Here is a 6608-nt window from a genome sequence, read left to right as displayed (position 1 = left end):
CATTATCTAAATGCGGTACTGACACTCATGAGCATTGTCTAAATGCCATACTAACTAATATATGGTCTCACATAGCCATCAAATACTAGTTAATAGAGGAACCCAATATCACATAGCATCGGTGTAATTCCCACTAGTTGTTGAATGATCTTATGGTCCTCACATAACCATCAGGTAGATCATTGTGGGGGAACCCGATCATCACATAGTGATCGGTAACTCCCGCTCTACTGAAGTATTGGCTCGGTCTCACACAGCCGTCAAGCCAAGCTTAAGGGTATTTTTCGTACGGGACTGATGCAACTGTACATGCATACCTAAGGCGCAAAGGCTACACAACATTGACATCGCTAACACACTCTCGTGAGTATTTGGGCCACACGCATTGGTTAGCCCTTGAAATGCCTCGCGCACTGACAATAGCCCACTAGAGCAACTAAGGTAACCGGTTATACCCTAGCATAGCTGGACTCAGGCGAGATCAACCTTTCACTAGCTGCTACCTAGCTCATTCTCTCATTTAGAACATTATGCAAGGGTTTATCAGTATGTTACTACTGTTAATCATTAAGCTACTATCTATCTCGTTCGCTATTTATGGCATTTTAGTCATTTTGTCTTTAGAGAAGTCTCTATGTGTTACTTGCTTTTACGATAATTTATGTGTTATTCATGTATGTAGTTGGCTAGTCCGTTATCTGATCGAGTTCATTTCTGGGTAGCGATTCTCTAATCGCTCTTACTATGTTCCTCAATTCATTCTCAAATTGGAGGGACAATTGCACGTTCAAGCGATTCTCTAATCGCTCTTACTATTTCCTCAATTCATTCTCAAATTGGAGGGACAATTGCACGTTCACCATTCATTGACATTCTTGTTGTACATGACTCCGTTACTTCGAATTATGACTAATCCATCATACCACTTATCGTACATCCCCTGTTACAATCCTTAATCCTTAGATACTCGCTATGTGTTCGATTGAGGATACTTTGACGAATTATTCCTTTCATGGTTACTTTGGTTATAACTCGCTCCTACGAGTGTCTCTGGGCCTCTTCGGTTATTTACATCCCCTCAAACTAAGTTCTACCATCTCTAACCATTCTTAGCTCTTACAAACCTTAACCGGTCGAATCTGATTATCTATCCAAGAGTCGAATCTGATTATCCAAGATAGGTAGTATCGATACTCTACTTGTAGTATCATTACCTTAGGGACAAGTATCGATACCCCTATGAGTATCGGTACCAAAATAACTTTCAAGTCCTGAAAAATGACCCAGTATCGATAATAAACACCCTCAGTATCGATACTGTAAGGGCCTCAATTCATCCAGTAATGATATTGTTCATCCCGTATCGATACTCGAACACAAAAATGGTTTTTAGGCTCGAGAAACATCTAAAAATCACTTTAAATGCCATAGTTTGGTTCTTAAACATGTATTAAAACTGTAGGAAGTTATTTAGGGTCTTAAGGTAGCGTAAAAACATCTTCTTACAATTAAAACATCCTTTGATCATAAAATCATGTATACACCCTAAAATGCTCATTTTCACAAATCCTAGCAATTTCTCACATTTATGGAAGCCTTAACACTCCGAAGGATTAGAAATACACTACATTGATTTGAATCTCGAAATTGAGCTCCTTGCTTAGCCACACTCTTCTCCTTGGTGGATGGAAACCCCACTTTCTTAATTAGGAATAAACCAAGCCTTTGATTCTTTAGAACTATGTTGCAAGGGATATTAAGAACGATTAAAGAAAAAGTTCGATTACTTCGGTTCGCCGATGGTCAATTAATCGTTTGAACGCTCCTATTTGGTATATCAATTTTTAAGATAATTGTGATATTATAAATTAGAATTGTATTTGTAATTTAAAATAATAAAAAGTATAAAAGTATAAATCACGTGGTATCCATAACCACGAGTGTAATTATACTAGCTAAAAAGACGTAAGCGACAGAAAGAGTGTATTTTATATCAAATTGGTTCTTAGATTTGTTTAAGATCTAATATCAAGAGGGGAAATACAGCGGGGGGAGAGATTCTTGGGTAATAAAGAGATTTTTCAGATGCACCTAATTTATTTTCTTGTGAAAGAGGGAATTACGCTATCATTTTGGTTCCGTTTCTCTTGGTCCCAACTTCACCGATTCTCTTCGTCTTCTTACATACTTCAGTGATTCTAGTTCTTGTGATATTGGGGAATCAAAATATGGCGAGTTTTCAGATTTTGTTCTTTGGTATTCGAGCAACCCATACCTCTTTCATTTGTTCTTTCTTTCTCTATTATTTGTTTCACTTTTTTTAAGTTTAAAACTTAAAATCGACCATCTTAATTTAATTTAAACTAAAATCAACCACAATCATGTTATGTTATGGCATATTATAATATAATATAATATGCATCGTACCACTGACTTCAAATAAATGATGAGTTGAAGAAATAAGAAAATTATGAAAAATTAAGAGAATAAATTAAAAAATATAAAATTTGTTATCAAAAAGAGAAATTGAAAGTACATACTTATTCTACGATGATTTAGGAGCATGTGGTTCAAATTTGGCAAAAACAGACTTAAAATAAAGGATGAATTGAAGGAATAATGAAATTAGAGACTAAATCATAAAATTGTTATTTTTTTTATATTTCGAGTAACTCAAAATTTCAAAATTTTAACTCGACTCAAACTCAATGAATTAGTAATTTGAGTTGACTGAATAACTCGTAATTGAAAAAATTGATTTCAAGGCAAGTCGAGTTTTGCTCACTCCTATAATCAGTGACGGAGCCAAAACTTAATCTTAGCAGAGGCCGTATCTTTTAACAGATCTAATTTTTATACATAGATTTATTTTTTTATTTATTTATTTTAAATGCATAATTTTAATATCAAATATGTATATTAGTTCTATCATTTCTATGGAATAACAATTAGAATATTAAAAATAAAATTAAAGTAAATTATATAAAAATATAAGATTTTAAAATGTGTCAAAGACATAATTATTACATAATCATAATAAAATATATTGCTCCTTTAAATCTGGAAATACATCCATGGGTGATATTGTGCTAAATATACTAAATTAAATATAAGATCAAACAACTCCAATTAATAAAATATTATTGTTTAATTGATTACCTTTAAAAATTGACACACAATTAAATTTAGACCGTTTAAATAAATATGTGACAATCATAGTAGAATGAGCTTACTTTTATTGTGAAATTGATGATTCTATCACAATATTGTATGTTGGAAGAATGAAGGCTTTATTGCTCATTACTATGCAATTTTTTATGGTAAATTATACGTTTAATACCTAAACTATTACTTTTGTTATGTTTTGATATCCAAATTTTATGATTTTTAAATCATATTTAATGTTTAGTTTAGGTTTCAAAAGATAATGTCATGATTGAAAAGTAAAATAAAAAATATCGTGTTAACAGTTTTGTTAATTTTTTAATGATGGATATCAAATTGAAACTTAAATTAAACATTATATAAGATTTTTTTTAAATAAGTGTCCAAATTATATTGTTTTCTTCTAAACAAGTGTTTAAACTTTTTTCTATCATACAATGTTCCTAACTTCGGGGTGGAATTAAGAATTTATTATAGTGAGGTTAAAATATTTTTTTATTTTCCATAAATACAAATTTTAAATTGAGGGAGCCTGGTAATTTTTTATTTTTAAAAATATTTTTTTTGTATTAATTAATAATTAAAAATATAATTTACTAGGGTCAAGGCTTCCCTTGACCCACTATGTTCGGCCCATGCCTAACGTTATAAACGTTACCACTTAGGGTGCCTCGGGCATAACAGGCATGAAAGAACCCCCATTGTGTTTATATTATTTTTAAAAAATTTATTTTTGATAAAAAAAATAACAATTTTGTTTTTTTAAAACCCTAAATTCTTTGAAATTACAAACCATAAAATTCTTATATTTTCTCATGTCGTCGGTGATTGCTTCTTTTGTCGTCAAGTCTATCAAGGGGGCTTCACACTAGTGAAAGGGATGACAGGGCAGATGATGTTAGCGAGGGACGATCGAATGAACAGTGTTGGAGAAGGACGATATGGCAACATACCTTTTTCTCTTTCGTTTGATTCTCCTCCACTGACGATGATAACTTATGATTGATGATTAACAGTGGATTTCGTCGACGACGGGTGAGGGCTCGCCAACAGTGGTGATGATCAATAACAATGATATACTTTGGGTAAGGGATTTAAGGGTATTTGGGGATTTTATGGTTGATTTTAGAAATTTTTAAGAATTTAGGGGATATTTTTATAATTTTATGACCATTTTAAAGAAATTAGAGTTTCTTTTAAATGTAATAATATTTTGAAGATTTTTTAAATATGTTTTTTAAAATAACATAAATGCGACACATGTCATTTAACAAAAATTTGTAACGACGTTTATGACTCAGACACCTAAAATATTAATGTTTATAACATTAAACACCTATATTGATGTAAAAAAGTTTAAATATATATTTTAAAAAAGGGTGAAGTACATAAATAGTTCCTGGACTTTTGGGACGTTTGCATTTTGGTCACTCAACTTTTAAAACTTGCAAAATAGTCACCAAACTTTTAAATCATTTTCAATACGATCCCTGATGTTACCTCTCATTTGTTGAATCTAACGTGGCACGTCACTATCCCCATTTTCAGCTGAATAAAATATCCTTTAGCCATATCAACACCTAACTCGATTTTTCTCCCAAAAATTGAAACCCTAAACCCTAAAATAATTTCTTTTATTTCATTTGCTTGATAAACAATTGCTAGTAATTGAGACACCACCAACTGCAATCTCAACATGATTTTTTTTTGGAATGTTAGCTACCTTACGCACAGCTTGGATGAATAATAATGCTGGAAGACGATTCTTTGAGTGCATTAACTATGGCCGAACATAATCTCATTTAAGCCATAGTCATCCTCATTGAAGCTTACCCCTCAATTACTCATGTGTCGCCTTGTTATCAGGACTTGAACAACCACAAAATGAATCACCTCCCATATTCTTTTCAAAAATGAGACTCATATGAGAACATCCAAAATGACATCTCGTCTTTACGATAATTCACCAAATTCACTTGAATACCTCTCTATTCTCGAATCGTTTATGTTATATCCATCATTCTCTGATTAGTTTTGGGACCTTGAAATATATTCTCATTTTGACCGATTACTTCTTCCCGATAATAACCCAACATTTTCAATAAGTTTTAGCTTGAAAATGTTTAGGTGGTCTGAAATCGTAGGATTCGTGAAATTGTCGGATAATTCACAAAGGGCTTCCCGTACCCATTTGGAATAAAGAGAGTTGAAAGATTGTTGAATTTAACCCAATTTTGAATCCTCGTTCGACATTGTTGCAGTCGTTGTTATTTTTTGATACATACAATTTTGGAATTTCCCGATTGGAACCAATCCTACGTGGGTAGCAATATATTTTTAAAGAACTCCGAAGAATTCCCATACTTAAAAGCAAAAAAAAAAGAAGATATTTTGTGGAGGAAAATTAGGTTGGGTGTTGATATGGGTTAAAAGATATTTTATCCAGCTGAAAACAGGGATAATAATCCACCACATCAGATTCAACTAACGGGAGGTAACGTCAGGGAATGTATTGAAAACGAACTAAAAGTTCGGTGACTGTATTACAAGTTTTAAAAATTGGATGACCAAATTGTGAGAGCCCTAAACGTTGGGGACTATTTATAGACTTTACCCTTAAAAAAATTGATATTATTTGGGCACCTACTAATTTATCAAATCAATGAGATCGAACAGAAAACAACCAGTAACAAACGACACATGTGACAGCTTTTGTTTTCTTATACACACCAACCAATAAGAGTGCGTCGCTTCTATCTTGAGTTCTTACAAACTCGTCAGATCAACGACCAGATAGACCATTTAATTGAATACACGTGTCAATAAAATAGAGGAGGACCGTGGAGAGCGTGTGGCCGTTTTTGCTTCGGGACTCGGGATGATTTAAAGGGTACGACTTTCAAAATTCCCGCTAGTCTCAAAGAATCGTTGTCTTTGTCTTGACATTTGGCGCCAATCGTCTTCACTGCAAATTTGTTCGCTCTTCCACTTGCTTGGTCTCGTTTGCAAATCCATTCGCTTGATACATCCACTCCTAAATTAGATAGTAATATTTTTAATAAGAGGAAATATTGTTTAAATTAAATTTAAGGTATAATATTAATCAAAATTAAAGTAACGTTTTTTACAAATACATTATAAACTTGTTTGATAAATCAAATAATTCCTTTTTCAAAGTTATTTGTCTCTAGTTATTTTAATATTTTATTTATACAATTTAATAGTATCATTCTTTTAGTGTTTTAATGTTTGCAAAAATACATTTTAGTTTTTATTTTTAAACTAAAGGAGGGCATCCTTTTTTCCTCATATTCGATATGATCTCATCACCTATTCAAGAAATAAAGAATATGACACGAACCAAGCGGTTTCAATGATAAAAGAATTGTTATAATTTTTTAAAGTCATGGGTTTGAGCATCAGAAATATTAGGGGTCTGAGCG

The sequence above is a fragment of the Hibiscus syriacus genome, unplaced genomic scaffold, assembly GCF_006381635.1.
Source record: "Hibiscus syriacus cultivar Baekdansim isolate YM2019G1 unplaced genomic scaffold, ASM638163v2 tig00001349_pilon, whole genome shotgun sequence".
Lineage (NCBI taxonomy): Eukaryota > Viridiplantae > Streptophyta > Magnoliopsida > Malvales > Malvaceae > Hibiscus > Hibiscus syriacus.
The sequence above is the reverse complement of the archived record's forward strand: the minus strand, read 5'-3'. Positions refer to the sequence as shown.